General features: G+C 45.1%; 2 long non-coding RNA genes across 4 annotated transcripts in view; one reads left to right on the forward strand and one right to left on the reverse strand.

The window, feature by feature from the left end:
- The first annotated feature begins 96 nt into the window (after window positions 1-96).
- On the forward strand, window positions 97-15,875 carry LOC148644882 (uncharacterized). The gene is made up of 3 exons (XR_015928560.1): window positions 97-769; window positions 15,156-15,245; window positions 15,519-15,875. It is a non-coding gene; the product is annotated as an uncharacterized LOC148644882 (long non-coding RNA).
- LOC148644883 (uncharacterized) overlaps window positions 8,059-21,004 on the reverse strand; it is a 56,689-nt gene continuing 43,743 nt past the window's right edge. For 2 of the 3 annotated variants that reach the window (XR_015928557.1, XR_015928556.1), the window contains 2 exons: window positions 16,428-16,585; window positions 11,401-12,336 (listed from right to left, as the gene is read on the reverse strand). This is a non-coding gene — a long non-coding RNA (uncharacterized LOC148644883). Of the gene's footprint in view, window positions 10,120-11,400; window positions 12,337-16,427; window positions 16,586-21,004 lie in introns of those variants that run through there. The other variant, XR_015928558.1, reaches the window with a different exon arrangement.

Genomic DNA, 21,004 nt, shown 5'->3' on the forward strand with positions numbered 1-21,004 from the left:
GTAAACACGGTTAACTCCACTTTGAAATAATACAGTACTAAACAGAACCTGCGCTGCCTTTCTATTTTTTATATATATCACAGCATAAAATGAGTTAATGCATTGGCCTACGGTAAATAGTTATCAGTATTTTCGCTGAATTCATTTGCTTTTCAGTAGGTGGATTTGGAAAAGGAATTGCATGTCAAGGCAGGATTGTTTTTAAATATGAATACTGATTAGTTATGCATGGCAAATGTTATATGTTCGGGGGGAAAAGGGGGTTATTTAAACCCAGCGTGTTGACAGAATTTGAATTTTAAAATGACCGGCCTTCCACGATTGGACGCCTACGGGAACCCCCTTTGTTTACGACAAAAAAAGTCACCTGTGAGAATCCCTGCATTGTAGTTCCATGAAAATTACGGAGATCGTCACTTTGAAGAACTCTGCAAACGCTCCATTTGCGATGATCCTCTACGGGTATATTCTAACTGCTTCCTATTAAGAGTTTTAGGGAGAAAGTTATTATTTTCAGTTAAGTTAATTGCGTTTCAGTGTTTTCACCGCAGTTTAACTGTCCTGCAGTGCGACTGCAACGCCTCTCTTCAACAAGCCCAAGTGTCGCTCTGACCCATCGCGGTGGTTCTCCGGGGTGATGACTTCCGCTTAAGAACCCTCCTCTGGGCCAGACTTTCTCTCAGGGGAGACCCGTAAACCTCGTGTTTGTGAAAAGGGGTCACGGCAATTAATCCCTTTCACGGTAACAGAAGCACAGCGGACCTGTGTCGTGAGTAATCCACAATGCTTGTGCGTCAGCTTTGCACTAATTTGCTCCGCAGTCACTGTTTTGGTGCGCAGAAAGCGCAAATTTTATATTCATTTCATTAGGTGCCATGTTTGTGCCTTCTGAGGTGTGGAGACTGCGGGTGTGTGTGTACCATGACGCGCGTGCATATGCATGACGGAAGGGTTGTTAACAGTATAGCGATTGACTGCACAATGCAAATTTACTGAACAGCTTTTAGCCTGCATCTCAACATGTTTCTAGACACAATTCAAAGTTTATGAATTATGAACCTGCTCAAGACCCTATCGAATCACTTTATGTCTAGAGTATACCACTAGGCAAACAATAAGAAAAATCACCATATCGCCACATCACTGTCACCATCTTCTGTTAGGCAAGCGTCCCGATATCAAACATGAATTAGGAAAACAAACATAAGCCAAAAACATTTTACATACTAAATATTTTGGTTTGTGAGATGTTTGGATGAGAAGAAGGAATACCTAGGTGCAATGAGTCATGGGTATTAATAGTAATTACCTATTTATCCAATTATAATGCCAAAGGAGGCAGAACTGACATATTATCAGATGACTTTTTTTTGCCCATGTCGAGTCACAGCAGCTACAGACAGCTGTTTCACCAAACATAAGTGTGGTATAGCTGCACTCTGCCAGCTGTTTCACCCTTAGTAGGATTCATCAGTGTGGCACAGCCAATGACGTATTCATGCATCTTAGCGTGAATGCACTCTTAGTGTAGTGAGGGCAGAACTTGAAGTTATAAGACAGTTCCATCTCATGTGGTGTTGTCCGTGGATAAGGAGTTAATGAATACAGCTGCACTTAACTCCCACCCAAACCTGAAGGGTATTCAGTCCAAGACAGATTGCATTTAATAAAACAATTTTGTATTTGAATAGGAACACCACAATTAAGCGACAAAATCAACAAGCAGTGATATAGTAGAGACAAAGAGCGAGAGAGAATGTATCAGCTCGTATTAAATAACTGCGTTGTTCTGTCCAGCATCATACAGAGTGACAACACCAGAGCACCCCAGACCACGAGGTGGAAATGAGGAATTTAATTAGAGTGGATTTATCTGTTAGTCACCCCAGGCACATAGTGAGACACTTTACTACCAACCAGAGGTCTGTTGGTAGTTTGTCCCTTAATATTTCCAAAATAACAGGGTAATACAGCTTGAGAAATATGACAGGTACAAACAAGCACTTTCTCCTATATGCCTGTGTGGTTTATATACCTTTGTTCGGTTGGAAGCAAACCCTTCTCTTCACAAACCTGTCCTTCCTGTCAGCATTTACTTAACGTTCAACAGGGTGGATCTGGCTCATCAGAAGAGAACCTCCGGACCAGAACCTGTTTCATTGCCATTCACACCTGTGTGGCCTAAGGAAAAGGTTGTAACCTGGTTGCTCTTCTGCAACTGTGGCAGTCGTCTGAGTAGAAGGAAATGATGTTTTTATTCGTCACTAGCTTCGTTCGCCTCATCTGGAATAGCAGTCTGATACCTGAGCAGGTACCATCCCCTCTCCCTGCTGCGTGTCAGTCAAGGATGATGGCGGAATCAAAGACAATCCGTTACCAGTGGAATACTCGCCCCCCCGCGAAGGTGAGAATTGCACCGCACAGTTTTGTGTTTTAAAATCGCACAGTGCTGCACTGCACATAAAGTGTGCCGGTTTCTGCTTTCCTAATCCCGCGAGTACAGAGCAGACGAGTGGTCTGCCCAGTCCTGGAGAGCTGGAACCCCACTGGAAACAAACTCCAGATCACTGAATTAAAAGCGAAGAATGTTTGATGAACTCATGAAACGGTAGCCAATTCATTCATGGATTCAATGAACACAAAGGCAACCTCGGCTGGAGACTGGAAATACGTATTGCTATTTGATCTATGGTTCATGATAAATCTACTTCGCCACCAAGGTCACAAACAGCAAAATATGTATACCAATTTCACTGGAAGACCAAGTGCTAATTTAAAAAAAACCAGCTGGAAAGCATCCTTGGAACAAGAAGACACTAGCCACCAGATGAACATGATTGGCTGAGCAGCCTTTCCACTTTCAGTCCTTGTCAAGCTCTTATTGTAAGTTAATTACTAGCTGGTGTTGAATCCATACCCTCAGACATATCCACTGTGATGCAAATTAAATGTCTCTCACAGGCAGTAAATGTAATATGTATGACATACAATATGTATACGGCAGCTATCATTTACTCTGTTTAAATAAATGCGCTGAGACATATCCATGCTGTTGGCTGGATACCTCATTTTATGGATGTGCAGACATAAATAATAACCATATTGAGTACAACGTAAGTTACCAGACCATCTTATTAGTTGTAGAATAAAATTATGAGCTACAGCATTTTCACGGTTCAAATGAGAATGCTAGTGCATCACTTTTAGAAGTCCTATATACTGTACGTGCTGGAAGAGGACTTGTGCATTCAACAAAAAAGGGAGTCTCATTGGCAAGTGTGTTTTGGACACTTGGAATTCACAGCTAACATCAACTGCTTTGGCTGAGGTTTGGAGACTATCATCCTTTCAGCCAGGCAGATGTGATTAAGGGGAGATCTACTTCAGCGTTTTAAAAATAAAATTCTTCAGCACTCTTTTTAAAAAACGATTGCACCATGTTTACGTCTTGTCAGGGATAAGTAAAAAATCCAGACAGTCAGAAAGAAATAAATCAATTTCAAAAGAGAAGTTCAAAAGAACAGGCAAATCCTTTAAACCAGCTCTTTTCCAGAGCCAAAGAAATTCCTGGACGTAATGCTTTTGTCTTTAGTTTGCAGCTGGGCAGGCAGCAATGTGCAGGTACTGTCCCAGGAGACAAACAGTACATAACACCCCACCCCACTTTAGTGAGAAGCAATTTATCTTCTTCAATTAAAAGTTAACTGGTTCAAACTTTGGTCATCATCAGAACATGGGGGAATTAATGAAAACTAGGTTTGAGATATGTTTTGAATGTTTTTGGATGATGATCGAAACATATTGTTAAGTTACAATGTGCCATTTAAAGCATTTTGTAGTATTAAAACAGACATTTTAATAGTAGGCTATGTCTGTGCTAAGTCAACTCTGGATGAATTTATTACAGGATGGAAACACGCTGGGTGAAAAGGCTGTTCTCATTTTTTGAGAGTTTGCATATTTATCGGCACTTTCTGAACTCTCTTCTCCACAAAGTTTTTCCTCCTATTCATATAGTAGTTCTATTTAGCTCATAATTTTGCGCTTTCGTGTTTTCTGTTCATAAAAAAAGAGGCTTTAGGAAATGTAATGCACAGCTACAAAGTTAAAAGATATCTTCGTTCATTAAGGTTGTCAGCACAGCACACAGAATACAGAAGCATCAAAAAACACTTTCAAGTGCATCAGGTTTTTTGTCTGAATTGGCAATGCGAGTGCCAAAAGTGTCTTATTATAGCTCCATTTTACTTAGTTTTGACTTTTTTACTTAGCAGGCCTCTGAATTACTGAGTTTTCAGAGTTTTCTCAAATACATTTTTCTTGAAACGGGGGAAAAAGCAAAGCACAGTGGTCATAATGTTACATCAGCTGCAGCTTCTGAGCTACAAAAGTAAGAGCAATGCAAGAACCATTAGGAAAAGACATAGCCTTTTCCATGGCCTTGGAAAGGAGCCTTTAATTAATTCCAGATGAATAATAACCATAATTTTGAATATGTATGCAGAGGTGCAGTAAAATGCATATAAAAACTTGGTGCTGACAGGCTCTCCCTCCTTGGCTGTGGTATTTAGGAAATTAATCTTTCTTCCTTTATTTATTTACCAAGCCTTAGATAAAGTCTCTTATAAACCATAGAAATCCATCCTCTTCCTTTCCAGCCAGCTTGTCAGAAAGTGAGCATGTCTAGAGCATCTAGTGGAATTTCTCTGGATTTAATTGTGTTTCTGATAATCTCCGGAAACTGAACGCTAGCCAGGCTCGGGCTATGCCCACAGAGGAGCTGCTGCAGCAGCGCATTGCAAAGCCTCAGCTTTGTGCTGGAGGTGGCGAGTCAGGGTTTAAGTGGGATCGGTCGAGCCCAGATCAAGACAACCTGCTTAATGCACTTCACTGTGGAAACATAATGCCCTTTTCCCCACCTGCTCTGTCCCCAGCGTGGAGCAAGGAGGGGTATAACACCAGCTTCTCCCCTCCTCCAGTGGCCTGCTTCATGTGGCTCTGACCAGACATGCACTGCTGCAAATGCACAACTCCACCCTTTATGTATCCAGAGTTTAGATTCCAAGAGTTTATTAAGATTGTTATGGATTTTGCACCAGAGCTGCAAAAAAAAAAGAAAAAGACTCTGGCTATTTCTACACATTTCTCACGTTTAGTGTCATTCAGGGCTGCACTGTTGTAAGTGACACCAGCATTTATGCAGCTTTGCGCATTTATTTTGATTGAAGAGTCAAACAGGCAGGTGTAGGACGGGGGGACATGGGTGTTATCACTCCGTCCTCTCCCGTGCCTCTTTTAGGAGACGTGATGTCCTGTCCAGAGCAAACACATTTCCAGTTCCAGCTCTTCGCATGCAGGCGTGAAGCCCCGTGAGCAAACCTCACACCGCTGCTGGGCTTTTTATAGTGCCACCACAGGGGCAGCCTCACAGCGATCTCATGATGACTTCAGTCGGACAGCCGCCAGAGACTCTCAGGCGAGTAAGAAGGGTGAAAAAGTCTCCTCTCTTCTGCCACCCTTTCATTTTCTTTTGTCTGTGTGTTTATGTGTAATTAATGGGTGTGTTCAAACCTAAAGAAAGGACCAAGTTCTTGTTTTCGACCAATATGCAGATTTCACGCAGTTAATAGAAATGGTTTTGTATTTTTCCTTCAAATTCTTTGAAGAAATGTGACAACATTCAACTGAATGCATATACCACAAAAGCATATATTGTAACAGCATCTATGAGGGTTACTCTTGGCAGGGTAATTAAATTGTGTAGTATCATTGCTGGATATTGGCTCTTTAAACCATGTCTATAGATTGACTGGAAGTGATGCCATTCCCAGCTGTTTTGTATTTGATCGGAGCTCTACTAAGCTTAAAGCAGCAGTTTCTTTTTCACACTGCGGAAATGCAGCGACATCCAGCAGGATCGCTGAGGACAGTTTCAGAGACCGCTGAGGGGATCACATGAAGTGATAAAGGTAGATACACGAACAGCTGGACCGAGAGAGTGACAGATACATGTGCAGGTCATGCATCGAGAAAGTCCCATCCGCACTCATTTGTCAGACAACCTGAATCGTCCTTCCTTATGATGTTCGCAAAAGGAAGATACAGCACAGGCAATCTGGCCCTCTGCCTGGAACAAGGGCTAGTACAGGCCTAAACCAGGCAGTGTCAAAGCTGTCAATATCCTGTGCTTTAATGTTTGAAGATGGGAGAGTCAGTCATGAGAGCTTAGCGTCACAGGAGAGACACGGGTTTGTTGGGCTTCTTTCAAGAAATGGCTGACTGAGACCCTGGGATCACTTAGCTACTAACTACCAAAGGGGCTAGACAGAACTAAAGGCCCCCCTCTCGTTTAAAACTGCTCTTATGTCTCCTTCTGTGTCCTCCCGAGCCTTGCGGTGATATAACTAAAAATGAAACTGCTGTTTCCTTGTGTCCATTACAGTGACGAAAAACCCCGCAAAGTTAGTAAGGTTCAAAAACCATTCTCCCATTGTCGGCTTGTTATTGCAGTTATGGCTGACTGCAAAGAAGGTATTAGTACGAGCTCTCTGAGCTGAACCAGCGCTATCTGCTGAGAAAACATTCCCGAGGATGTGACAGGAGGATCTATGAGCTGCGATGTATTTCCAGGTGCCTCACTGGGCTTTTTTCGGCATATTAATAAAGGAGCGGTGCCACGCACATGATAGCGACACAGACAGGAATGTAATCCCAAACAATAGCTGTGCTGACTCACAATTCGCTGCATTTACATAATTCTGCACATCAACGATCATCCGTGACGAGACACGGAGATGTAGGGGGGAGGGAAATAATTCAACGTTTTTCCAGCAGAGGTGTGAGCTCCAGCGCAGTCACACTGCCACGCTGGCAAAATGAGTTTGGAGCGAGCCCTCTGTGGGAAACGGGGATTAGAAGACTCTGTTTTTCCTGGTAGGCCCTCTTAAGAAGGATCACAAATTGAATCCATCAGTATATTCAAACAGGCATTTACTGCCTGCGTACGAAACACAGCCAAATAAATGGCTTCTGATAGAAATACACTTGGGAATGAAGAGAAAACGTGTCTTTCAACTGAGCAGCACAGACTTCCATTATCTGTTAACACGCTCGCACGCCCAAGCACGCATGGACACTCGCACAACTTGGAGAGGAGCTTGCCGAAGGCTGAGTCCATCTGGGTTTCGCCATGGAAACCTGAGCGAGGGAGGATGTACAAGATTGTTCTGGATTTCCCCCGGGACCTCGCGGCACATCACAAAATAAGAACAAAAAGGGAGAGATCGAAGAGGGGAAAAAAAAAACAGATGAAACAGATGCGTGTTATAAAACTTGACCTTCTACCGTTCCCTGCAGGTCTGTCTGCCGGCAGGTTATAAAATGACACCTTCATGGTAGAAGACAAGTCGTATCCCATCACAGCCCCTTCGTCCAGGACCCATCTTGAAATTCCGCCCATCCTCTGCAGTTGTGGATCTACCTTGTACACATTATAGTAGTGTCACGCCCCACACTCTTACTCGGAAACGCCGTTCTGTCCCTGTCACATTCCACACTCTCCCTCGCAAACGACGTTACATTCCCGGAACCTCTGCTTCCCAATCTCATCCCTGATTGAACCCATCACATTCTCACATGCATCAGATTCCTCAAATTCTCACTCCCTAACCAATCATCCAATCACACCCCTTTCCTTTCAGTATTTAAACCACCTTCGCACACCTTCCCACGTTCACTATTAAGAAGCCTTTCATAGTATTCTCCAGTGCGCGTTTCCAAACCTTTCGACTAATTTCCCGTTACGAATCTTCTGCTTCCGCCTCTTGACCTCGCCTTCTGGATTTTGTCTTTTGAATTGTTTTTGAATATCTCTCGTTACCTGACCCTCTGCCTCCCTTATCAACCCAGCCTTTGGATTTTGTCTTTTGGATTGTTCCTTTGCTACTCTGCGTCCTGGTGGATTCCGGTCACGCATAAGGATCCTCCTATTCCACGTATAGGTTCCGTGACAAGTAGCTCATTTCATGGACTCCTCACTACACTGAGTGCTGAAACCTGCTACACTTCTTTCAGTACTGATCAGCTCTACGTACACCTCCCAGCTGTGTCAGTTCCCCGTCTGTATCATTCATTCGTTCCTCGTTCCTCACCAGAATATTAACTCCTCGGATTTAAAATTTGTTCTGAACCAGGTCTGGCGCTCACCGGTTGAGGAATGTGATCTGAATGGCAGCGTCTTGTCCCGAGTTATGTCTGCGGACAAGCCGGCTCCAGACTGCTGGTTTAAAACAAATCTAGATCTGAATCTAGTTTGGAAACTAAAGAAGAAAATATCAATTCAGATGTGGATACTGATTTATTTTTTTAGCTTCATGATCACGGGTTAGTCTCACTGAAATAAGAGAGACGGTTACTACATCTTTGACGTGTGCTCAACATTTGCAGCCAACTTGGTATGAATCTACCTGTGGAGCAAAGATGTTCTGTCATTCTCCAGGACAGGCATTTGCCTCACCTTCTGTATCTTTGTCATTGGGTAAAGGCTCACATTCCAGGAGATCTTCAGTGCCCGCAGAAAGAGCAGGGAAACGCGACCACGGCCTTGAAATTTCATGAAGAAAAAATTGCACCCAGCTGCTACAGCAACGAGAACAGCTGTGTTCTTCCAGGGGGCTTATTGTCCTCACCGCTGCTCCACCACCGAGATCGAGGCATATTAAAACCATGAAAAGACACTGAAGATGGACACAGAAAAACACCCTTTTCAGCCCAGTCTCCTCCTTTCAGCAAGGCAGGGTAGATGGATTAAATAATATACCCCAGCCGCCATGCATAACCAGAGACAAAATGAAGAGCCAAAACTAAGCCAAACCCCAACATGAAGCTGGTGCACACAGACTGCGGATATTTAGACACCTCTGCAGGGTTTTGCAGTTGGTGGGTTTGGTACAATCTGGCTGTTTTGCACTATGTTAAACTAGAACAGGGATTTCCATCCCACATTCTGGAGAGTGCCAGTTCAGTCTTAGAGGTCACCTGTATTGAAAGCTTAGCAACACTTGTAAGTTATTGATCCATGAATCAACATATATTTTTTCAGTTAAGGGAACTGTCATACTCAAGGGCTGTAGGATCTTCAGATACAATTTAACAAATCGCCTGTTTAACTGGTCACAGTTACACTGCTCCTGGTCTTTGGAAACTGATGATTTAATGGAGACCCACAGTACAAAACCTCTTGCACTGGGTGTTCAGGAGCAGGGTTGAAGATCCCTGGACTCCTCAGTGGCCCTAAATCACACTTCACAAGTACTGTTTGGCAGGGAATTGCGGCCAATGCGTTGTAATTTATGTAATGTGAGAAAAAAGTGTTTCAGTAAATTATTACAAAATCTAATGTATTGCATATGTATGGCTTGGTAATACACAGAAATCACACTGATGGTCTCTACTTCAAGGCACACAGTTATGGGAGAGTGATATAGAGCAGGAGTGCATTTGAAAAGTCCGTGACTATAGAGTCTGTATTGGTTGTCCATTTTGTGAGGGTAGAAGTCATACAATGCCCACAAATAGACGCTTTCAGGAAGCACACACTCCACCCATGTGGAAAATCTCTTTATAGACACATGCCAATACTCAGCTTGTTAGGGGTCATAGCCAGGGTCTGTGTGCACTGAGTGGTGAGAAGATCAACTTCTGTTCAGTGGCTTTGTTCCTAATGTGTCTCTGTCTCCCTTCCTACCCCCCTCTTTCCCACAATCCTATCACCTTCCCTGGGTAACTGCTGCCTCTTTGAAACCGCAGCTAGGAATTCTGGCTTTTTGGACAAACGGCACGGACACAATGATATAACACGATGATCAGATTGTAGTCATAGTGCATCAATTGTCAAACTTTTACCAGAAGAGTTAGGAAAGAAAACTTTTATAATGAGGAGCAGACAGCACAGGAGGAAAGGGTGGAATTTGTGTGCCACTGAGTCGTGAACTTGTTCCTTTCTCGACTTCACTTGATTTAATTTCTTCCACTCATGGGGATCAGCCAGACAGCGTTTATCTCCCCGTAATTGATGACTCAGGCATGGGGTGCCTCGTCAAGCTCGCCTGGCCTCTGGTGCTGGCGGACAGAAATGATGGACGTTTAAAAGAGAGGAAAGAGTACAAGCTCCCCCAAAGTCAGATGTCAAACTCGCGGGGATTTTGTCACACGCTGCCATGAAAACCCAAACACGAAATAACCCTAACCCTAACGCTGGGCCAGGGGTGACTACACCAGCAAGAAACTCTCTCTCTCTTTATTTTGTGCTACCACTTCATTACAGGTACGATTTTGTGGAACCAAAGCAAGTTCTGCATTCCTGGATCTGACTTTCAGCTACAAAGCGGAGAGTTCACAGGTGTAAAAGCTCCAGAATCACTGATTTTGTTTACCTGTTGCACTGATACTAGTCTGCCACTAAACAGAACACCCTCACCATGCTGTATGATACACAGTGCCTCACAAAAAAAAATGGTTCCCCAGGAATTAAGCAATTCAGTAGGGGAGGACCAATCTAAGCTACACTGAGGTGGTGTCACATATGGAGTAAACGCATAATTAAATTAGTGATCGCTGCCTGCTCTGTCACAGCAGATGAGGAGGTGAGCTGCCAGTCAGCTGGCAGTTGGGGAGTGGGACATGCACATTGCGGGCAGCTCCAGCCTTATCTGTGTGTGTGTGTGTGAGCACAGCGAGGGCAGAGAAGAAGCTTGCCCACTGTCTCTCACGCCCTTCCTCTCCTCACAGCACCGTGGCACCCACTCGCACGCACTGGGCTTGAACTGCTCTCACTGATCTGCCATCGTGGTTTCACCCTAAACCGTCCCTGCAGAGGTTTAATAAGCTCTGACCTGTGATTTTGTAAGAGCTAGATTTCGTAAGCTCTGACCTGTGAGTCTAATAAAGACAATAATGTTGACTAATCTAATCTTTTAGAGCTTGCCAGTAAGATTAATAACATTAACAAGATCTAATCTTGAATATTCTTCTTGAGGTTACTCACACTGTAATAAATACAGTTTATATAACGTACATAACCTGAAATATACATATGATACAATGGATATACTGTGCTGTATATTACAGGTTCTGTTTTCTTTGAGATAAAGGCTTACCCGCATTTTGGAGTTCTCTCAAAGGAAGCAAGTCCCTGCATTTTCTACTTGTCTGTGTTTTCCAGATTTGTGCCTTTTTTACACAACATGGCTAGTTTCCTCATGATGCAGGCCTGGCGCACTTATCGATTTGACTGTTTATGCAATGTTCCGTCACGGTGAAGGCCAGAGAACACTGAGCGCACCAGTCGGCTGTGTGCTCCTTCTGACGAGAATTACTTTAAAACACTTCAGTCTCGCACTGAGTGGCTCAGAATTGGCAACTCTGACACTTGAGGTGCCAGAACTCTCAGAATGTGCCTCCTCTGATCTGGGACGCAGCATCTCCATGGAAACCAGCAAGGCTCTTGCACCTGACTAACCTCAGCTTGGAAACCAGAGAGACATGGGAGCTTTCAGCCTTGGATATTCCAGAGCTGACAGTGTTGAGCAAATCACTGAAGCACAAACCTGCCAGGCAGAGCGTGCCTCTAAACCTCTGCATTTGAATATTTCCCTCTCATTTAAGCATACCAGTGAAAAAGGGAAATTTCATAAAAGCAGCCTCTGCACATCAGAATGGGGAGACAGAGGTTCAAAACCCAGTTAGGTTTCTACGGTCGAATTCTTGACAATGTCTTTTTTGCCCAAATAATTACATAAAAAGCTGTACTCTCCAGAAGAGAGAATTTGGTGTAATTTGAATCTAATAAAAACAAGTGAATTCCTGAATATTGCCTTTATAAACATAGAGCCTTGTTTTTCAGCTGAAAAGAAAACAGGACTGTGTTATTGTGCATGACTTGACAAGAAGTTTGTTTGTAAAAGAAGAGCAATTGATGCAGTGGTGTCTTCAGGGTGCTGCCTGTTTTTCGCCCGTACCTCAGGGCTGTCTTCTGCTCTGACCTCTGGGCTAAGAAGACCCTCCTGAGTCCACTGCAGACTTGTGTGGATGCAGTTCTGAGAACACACATGCCCTCCTTGTCTTCTCACACACAGCGCTCTGAGAGTCTGGGCCTCCAGCTGGGGCAGGAAGGGGGAGGGAGCATGGGGGATACAGGAAGAATGGGTCGTTCAGTAGGAACCGGATGATCGGGACCCACTGACCGCAATGAGTCTTGCACACACAGTTCTGCCTGTACGTGGACAGGCAGATGAGCCTTTCTGTTGGTCTGTACGCCTTGTGGGATGGCATCTGAATCTTCACGACCAGCCCAGCAGCTCCCCAGTTTGCAAAATGAGGGAGAGTGAGAGAGGCAAAGTCAGTAAATCACAGAACTCCTACCTAAATAATAATGATAATAATAATTGCTTACACTTATATAGCGCTTTTCTGGACACTCCACTCAAAGCGCTTTACAGGTAATGGGGTCTCCCCTTCACCACCACCAGTGTGCAGCCCCACCTGGATGATGCGATGGCAGCCATAGTGCGCCAGAACGCTCCCCACACATCAGCTATCAGTGGGGAGGAGAGCAGAGAGTAATGAAGCCAATTCATAGATGGGGATTATTAGGAGGCCATGATTGGTAAGGGCTTCCTAATAAAACTAAAGGCAAAACTGTATCTCAACAAGTGAAGAACAGAAGCCATGGTGCAGCGTCTGTGGTGTGAATGATGAATCCCTTCCCACACACTGTGACCAGGTATCCCCAAGTGGGTAGGAGCTGCTGCGTGGTGAATCCCAGTCACAGTTGGCTGGTAATGTGACCCCAGGACCAAACCCTTCACCATACTGCCCGACCTGCACTTGGACCAGCTGAGCCACTCAGGAAGGCGGCGAGATCTCCGCGTTCGAAGCTAACATCTCTCCCTTCCCTGTTGTTGGCCTCGCCACAGAATTTGCTTTCTTTTTCAGATGGCAATTTGAAAATGAGACTCCAGAAAGCCGTCCGCCAAACCTGTGGTGCACAGACTCCTAAATAGAAACTAAACCAGCCGGGCAGCAGCTTTCATTTACATGAATATGTCTTTTCTCGCCTGTAACAGCTCCCTCCAAGCGCTTTTCCCAGCGAGCTGTGGAGGAGGGTGTCCTAGCTTTATCCTCAGTCAGCAGTGGGACGCGCCTGTGACAGGCGGGCTCGGGCACGCAGCGGCGGCAGGCTTTGTCTCAGCAACTTTTGGAGTACAAGTCTAAATGCATCTTATTAATATGTTGTTGCTGCTGACTTTGAAGCGATGTAATGACACAAACATCACTCAAAATCAAATTACCAGCTCGTGCGGACAACTCTCTCCGAGACTCAATAGCGTGTTAAACGATTGAGGGGAAATGTAGTGTGAAACCAGTGGAGCAGCTGGGAGAGCTAATGCAGTCTGCAGAGGCCTGCGACAGAGGGAGTCCTTCTCTGCGAGGGCTACTGAGAAGGGGGGGCGACGCGGCGACAGTTGCGGCTCTGATGGCGGAGAAAAATAGGACAGGTCTGCGTGCCTGCGGATGATAAGTGCTGTTTGTTTAACCTCTGGGCTGGGAGGAAGTGGTGGGAGATACACGGACTCAGCCATTGTTTGTGAGTGTCTGAGTGTGTGCGTGACCCTCACATGCTTTCCGCGATCTCTGGGACAGCAGACGGTGAGCAAGGCGGGTCGTGAGCGCATGGTGGCACTCCGGGCCAACCCTAGAGTTTCGGGGGCCCTAGGCAGGATCACACTGCTATTATCAGCTCCCACCCCAAACCTAATTTACTATTTAGAACAATTAAAGAAATGAATTATATAATTGGATGCCCTTTCTTAACCAGCTTCAAAGAGCACATACAAAAACATCTTGCAAACAAGAACAAGAAGCACACATTTCACAACGTTGAAAGCAACGTTCAACGTTGAAAGCAAGAACATGAAACGTGACTACTAACTTCTAGTGAAAACACCACAAGTGTCTAGCTGGAAAATGCGCACAGAATTGCCCTGAATCAACCTTGAATTAAGAATTAACCTTGTTTACCATTCACTGGTTACAATGATCTTTCAGACTTAGAACCAAATGAAATGCAAAGGCTTTGTTACAGTGACTTGATTTTCGAGATCACTTATCCTCCTCCTCTTTTCTGCTCTTCCTTTATCATTCGCAACTGCACAGTTTTCATTTTTAAACCACTACAACAGAGTTTGCGACGCAAGCCAAAGGTCACTTGTAATTATTTAACTACCTGTTAGATATAATGAAAGATTACTCAAAGCGATCACCACCACATTTACCACTTCCCCGAAATTAAATAAACAGCAAACGTTGTGGCAGCAGCTAAACCTCCTCTTTACACTGTCATCTTCCGACGAAGACGAGAGTCACTTCCTACATCGACAGTGAAATAACCCGCTGCACTCACATTCACAGCTGATAATGTTATTCTTTCTAACTCACACATGTTACAGTAACAGCGTAGATCGGCACACCAGCAACAGGAAGAGCCACTGGAGGGAATTGTTTGCCCGTGCCACATTAAAAAAATAATGTTGCGCTGCACATTGAGGGGGGCCCCCCTGGTGGCCCCGGCGCCCTCAGTGTGGCCCTGGTTGCACGGAAGGAAAGAGAGGGAGGCGTGTCTGTGAGAGTGGGATTGACCTTGTATGTGTCTGACCACGCGTGTTTGATTTTGAAGTCCCTACGGTGTTGTAAAAGGTCAAACAGGTGGAGTGTAATGCACGAAGCCACGAGACTCCCCGCTGTTTAAGCCTGGGAGTTCAACGTGAGTGCCACAGGCTCACGGGCTAGCACACCGTTTGAAGATCGCTGTAAATCCTCTTTGGGAAGAGTTAAACTGGGGCCAATACTTAGTTCTGCTATTAGCTAAGAGCTAAAGTGGAAAGACAGCCTGAGCCGTCTCGGGTCTCGAGGACTGGAGGGAAGCCTTTTCATCTAGGAGCAGGAGTAGAGCTGACAGAAAAAAAAGTATCTTTTTCACATGTGATTGATTTGGTTATTTGTGTGTCTGTGGGATGTGTGTGTGTGTGTGTCATTTTTAATTACTTTCGATATGTGCCCGGCATTGAGTTACAGACCCGAACTGCATCTCCTTACAGACGGCAAAAACCTGAGTAAGCAGCCCTAGACAGTGAGACGAGTAGCCTGGTCCCCAGAGAGACAGGAGGGAAGAGGACAGCACAGACACAGTGAGTCTGACAGTCAGGCGGCCTCTGAAGACAAGCCCTGTACAGGGTTAGGAGGCATGAATATATTATCATATATAGTGATATATATTTTTCTTGACAATAATAGTATGTTGGGGGGAAAATGTCTGAATGTGCATGTACTGCAGAGTAAGTTAAATCAAAGGTTTAAAAGGAGCATCTTTCTTTCATTATTTTTCCTATATTCTTAAAATTGTCTCTGATGTTCCCTTAACAGTAATACGTTGCATTTATATAGAGTGTTTGGTCTCAAAGGATCCCAAAACACTTCCCAAAGAGGAGGGGCACTCTCTTCATCCATCACTGGAGTGCAGCCCCACCTGGGTGACGTACAGCCATTCCGCACCAGCAGTCCCACTGCTCAGCTGATCCCTTGAATTGAAGGGGGAACCTCTGGGACGCCTGTGATTTAACACCTCTACTCTCACGTAGGTTTCTTTGGATCTCTAACAACCACATCAACAGGACGTTGGTTTGCCAGAACTTCCAAAGAATGGCCCTTCCTACGGCACAGTGTTGCTTGTCAACACTAATATTGACGTTATGTTTGAGAACACCCTTCTATCTGACACTGGTTCTGCTGTGGGGCTCAACAGCGTTTCACATGGTGGGTCTGTGATTAACTACAGGTGTCTGTATGTTGGGTAAGGGCAGGCGCACTAAAAAGAGAAATGATTTTCTATTCCAGATAAATAAAAGTGAACAGGTCCATGTGCTCTACCTGAAACAAACCAGTGGGGTGTTGATTGACCAAGAAGGACATGCTCTCCTTCATTATCCCTTTTGGGCTGGAATTTGTGACACAGTTAAGTACAAAAAAACATTCAGAATATTGGGTGAAAAACAATCCACTTATTTGAACTTAGGGCCCAGGTTTGGGAAATATGTCAATACATCTGCAGGAGTGCTCAATAAATAGCAGATATAATAAGGTAGGTCGTGCTTTACTTGCCATTTAAAAATAAGCCTCTAATGTGGATAGTTCACCACTGCCTATTGAACAGGCAACGGAGAGAGAGACGTCCCGAGGCAGAATTGGCACAGATATCACATTACAGGACTCCACTTTCCCATTTCAGGCACCTGGCTGAGGTGTACAAATCTTTACACCTCATTAGCCACAGATCTGTCGAGTGACTCCGGCGTCGATATCGATCTCGTTACCTGCACAGATACTGCATGCTGCGGTGGCTGCCCACCGAGTCTGCTAATTCCCCACTCCAGCCCAGTCCGGTCAGCCCTGGCACCGGTCTCCCCACGTCCCTGCTGTCACCTGGCTGGGGCCCTGCTGTCACCGCCAAGCAGCAAGCAACTGCCTGGAACTGCATTACAGACACAGAAAAGAGACGGAAGAAGGGGTTTCCGATTTATTTTTTGTTATATACAGGATATGGATTTTGTCTTTAATAAATTATATGAATTGAATACGTCCTGAGGGTCTGCACGTGTAAGCAAAAGCCTGCAGTTTCCTAGCCGACATGCAATGGAAGGAGCTGTGAATGAAAACAGGTGTGCTTTATTATGATACGAAAAGCGCAACAATAACCCCATGTGGGAATAAGCAAACAGCATTTAATTAGCGCCTCGTCTGCACTGAAACAAAGTGCCTGACAGCGGATTTCCCTGGTAGATATGCAGGAGCTGATTAAGTGAAGCCAGACAGAAACGCATGCTCAACACATGTCTAATTGTGACTAAAACAAAGTGCTACTGAACCTGAGATCAATGGAAAGGTGAAGCTCGGAGGGCTAGCGCACAGGGGAGCCTTTTAAATAAGCGGTGCGAGGTACAGTAGGTTCTGACGTGTTAAGTGACAGGAATAACGAGGCTGGAGTAATTGATTAATCAAATGGTCTGGAGGTTTCTGGGGAGGGTTTGAAATTCTCTGCACACCACTAGTCACTGTAACCAGAATGCCAATAGGCCTTCCCCAAATCCCAGCCCTGTGCCACAGAGAACAGGGAACCTGCTTACAGCTGCAGATATCAGGGAATGCAAGGGCCGTTGAGGTCAAAAGGGAAGATGTGAAAAGCAACCCCGGCTCCTAAAGACTCTGACACCCGCGCTTGTTCGACAGAGCTACAGAGCTCCACATGTCCAGGGAGAGCCGGAGGAACTGTCAGGAGCTCAGAATCCAAGCCCCACCGCAGAAACACACTTCCCTCCACCCAGAGGAGCCAGTCCTGGGCCTTTTCATGCAGGAGAACCAGCCGCCATTGACATTCAGACAGGAGAGCCGATGCTATGATGTTTTAAATATACCTGAGCACGCACAGTGGGGAATAGCACACACAGCCGCGCATTCTGAAAGTGTGGTTACCACGGCAGCCCTTTCAATTTTCCACACCGCTGTTTAGACTCAATTTCGGCTCGTTTTTTTTTTATTATGCTTAAAAGTCCCAGATGGCATTATTTCCTTTTCCGATGTTTATTTTCGCTATGGTAAAATGCTCCCTGCTGCACATCTTGTGTGTGGTTCAAATCAGTTTGCCGTTTTTTTTTTCTTTCTCTGAGGCAAGCAGACACTTTGGTCTCCAGCAGCAGATCTAGATATCAAAGCTTTTAGATAATTAAAAACAGCAACAACTAAAAAGTCCCTCACGGGACAAGGTTATCGAAGACAGCATCTTGGCCTCTGTGAATATCATTAGTGTACTGTTTTCTGTATAAAGCACGGATCAATGGTTTGAATGCCATCAGTGCATTCACCATTGAGGGCAATTTAGCTAGCGTCATTACCAGATGACCCCCCTGATAACAAATACAGATTAGTAGAGTTGTTTCGTTCACTGCGATACTCCCAACGCCTCTTCCACACTGTCCTCTCTCCCTCTGCTCCTGGCCATGTGTTCTCTCTGCATGTGTTATCCTCATAAGACTGATATACTGCATGCACAGCTCAAAACCACTCCCGACATGCTAGTGAAGGATGATAAACTACCCACGAGTCTAGTTGGCCTGACTTCCCTATGGTGGTGACCGGTTTCAGCCTGGGGTTAATCCTTTGGACCTCAGTGGTTAGCCACAAAACTTTCTGGTACTGCAAGTTTAACTCTCCTAAAAAGTCACCCCACTCACAAAAGCCTCTTATCAGCAACTATTTTGTTATCCTCGGAGAAGTTTTTCCTTCGCTCGCTTTCAGCACAACGGGACTCCTAACAATTTCCACACCAGCGGACCAAGACTCTATATCTCACACAGAACATTTCGTTCCCTTCGGTCTTCACAAGCTGCCCACTGTACAGAGTGAGCCACCCACAGCACACTGTTTAACAGCTTCCCTCAAAGGGATGCCTCTCTGGAATGGATTTGTGTAGAATCAGAAATGGCAAGCATTGATTTTTTTTTTCCCCCAGAAATAGAAAGCACTGTTCGAATGTATTACAAATACATTTCTCCAACAAGCTGTGCTCGTTCTGTTTTCAGACATATGCTCAAATGTGTTCAAATGTTTTGAGCTCTAACTTCCCAGCCATGAAAGCCGAGAAGAAGCCACACCGGCAGGCTTTTAAATGCATTTTCTGGTCTGTCATATTCTAAGAATTGGGTGTCAGCTATTAGTTTAATATCTCATAACTAATCCAATATGAAACCAGTGAAACATGATGGGCTTCATATTTCTGCATAACCCAAATAATTCATAGATACCCTTGCATGCTGACTCACTGCTTTACTCCTGTGTAAAAACAGGCTGCGGAATGGGAAAGAAATTAAAAAGGAGTTGTTTTCACTGCTGAAATGCCTTTTTTTTTCCCCACAAGCTCTCTAGAGTGTTCTCTACATTTTAGATGCTCTCTACAATTATTTTGCCCAAATTAATTTAATTAGCCTTTCAGTGGGAATTCTCCTCAAAATCAAATTAAGCAGCGACGCACTCTGTGCAGAAATAGCTTTCTCCAAAACACTTGCAGTATCTTGAGCTGTGAGCCCAGTGGCTCCAGTGGGGGACCTTGGTGAACAGAGCTGTGTGGAGGTGCATCAGTGTTCAGAGTCTCCTGCATCTGACAGCTTGTCACATACAGTACCTGGGGCCCTACAGCCAGGGAGAACTGTCAGCTGGGTGGGGAAGCAACACGCTTTGCTCTCTCTTGAGGATCACACTGAGAGCCTCTGACTGACAGCCTGCAGCTGGGAGCTGTAGCCACTCGTACACTGCTGTCCTCTTCCCTGTCTGACCAGGGGCAGGTTTGTCCACGTGCTGTATGCCTATGGGTTTGCTGAACTCACTCGCACCTGGCCTGTGTCTCCAGCTTGTCCTGGCCAGATCCGAACAATACGGAGCTTCTCAGTGGAGCCCTGTTCTGTGCAGGTGGATGGGATGAGAACAGCAGCCCGGTGGCCACCCCATCTTGTGCTGATCTGTGGTGAAACTGGTAGTCATATTCCAGCACCACAGTTCCCGGCCCAGCTGGCTGTGCCCTGAGATGCAGGGACCCTAGCTGTCAGGGAGATACCGTATCTGACAGGGCTGGGGGAGGTGGCAGAGAGGCTATTTCTCTTAAAGCCAATGTCTCCCCTGACCATTGCTGCGCTGTGCTGCAGTCTCCTGAGCCAGCCCTGAGAGCCACAAGCATGCACAGCCTGTAACCTGCTTTGTGCACAGACCCCAGGCTGCAGATGGAGAACAAACAGCCATGTGTGGACTACTGTGAGCCTGGAAAGATGCTTTTTTTTAAAGTATAAGTATACTGCTAACTACATTTTATGTTCTTTTTTAGTACGTCTTGCTCCTTGCCCTCTAGACTTTCATTATAGTGTCACCCCAGTAATAAAATTAAATTGTGTTCTCTGCCGCATAGTCCTCCTGTTCTGCAATAAAGGGCTAACATTTCATACCAGTTCTGCATGACTGAAGGTATTGGTATATTCTTAAACTGGCTTTTATCTCAACTAAGTAGATCCTTAGAGCTTATAGCTGTGCTAAAATAACTTTGATTAAGCAAGTCCGAGAGTCATCAAGGGGTGGTGGGGAATAAAATTTGTGATGTACAAGGCTGTGCAGTCTACTGTTGGCAGGCAATACACTGAGGTGTGCCTGAACACGCACCACGAGTGAAACTGTTTCTCTGGAAGCAGTTCTTGCTGGAAACAACATGAAAACGTTAATGATGAAGACTGACAACAGAACGCAAAACACAAAATCCCCCCAAAACAGTCAAACGTCCCCCGCCCCAGGCTGTTCCTGCTTTTTTGCTCTGCCGCTGCGGTTGTTGAGTTTCCCTGCCTGCAGATCCTTTCTGACATTTGTTTCACTTTAGGTTTCTGTTGCATTCGGTCTGTTTCATGTCATTCCTCACTCCATCGCGGGCCTTGAACGTAAACACAAATATAAACACAGACAGCAACAAGTTTTGAAGGGTGGCAAGCTGCTGACAGGAAGAGTTCGAGAACAGGCTTGCATGGCGAAGAACGGCGAAGGCCGTTTTCATGCCGAACCGCTGAGCAGAATTTGACTCCACTTTGAAAAATATGTTTTTTGTGCTTCTGAATACAAAGCAGCACCGCTACGCCTTTGATTTGAACCAGGGTGGCTGCAATGAAGTCCCTCAGGCTTTATTGGGAAATGCCCTCAGGGAGACTGGTAGATCACTTGGCATGCGTTCAGGGAACGTGAGAGTAATACCAAGAACGATACCCACGCAATCCAGTGCCGGGAGATGTATGTGTTTAACTTCCAAGACTGAGCCGGTTGCAAAAAAAAAAATAGGAAAGATAAACATCGCTCACTAAATACCATCTTT

This window comes from Lepisosteus platostomus, chromosome 19 (genome assembly GCF_059453375.1).
Source record: "Lepisosteus platostomus isolate fLepPlt1 chromosome 19, fLepPlt1.hap1, whole genome shotgun sequence".
Taxonomy (NCBI): Eukaryota; Metazoa; Chordata; class Actinopteri; order Semionotiformes; family Lepisosteidae; genus Lepisosteus; species Lepisosteus platostomus.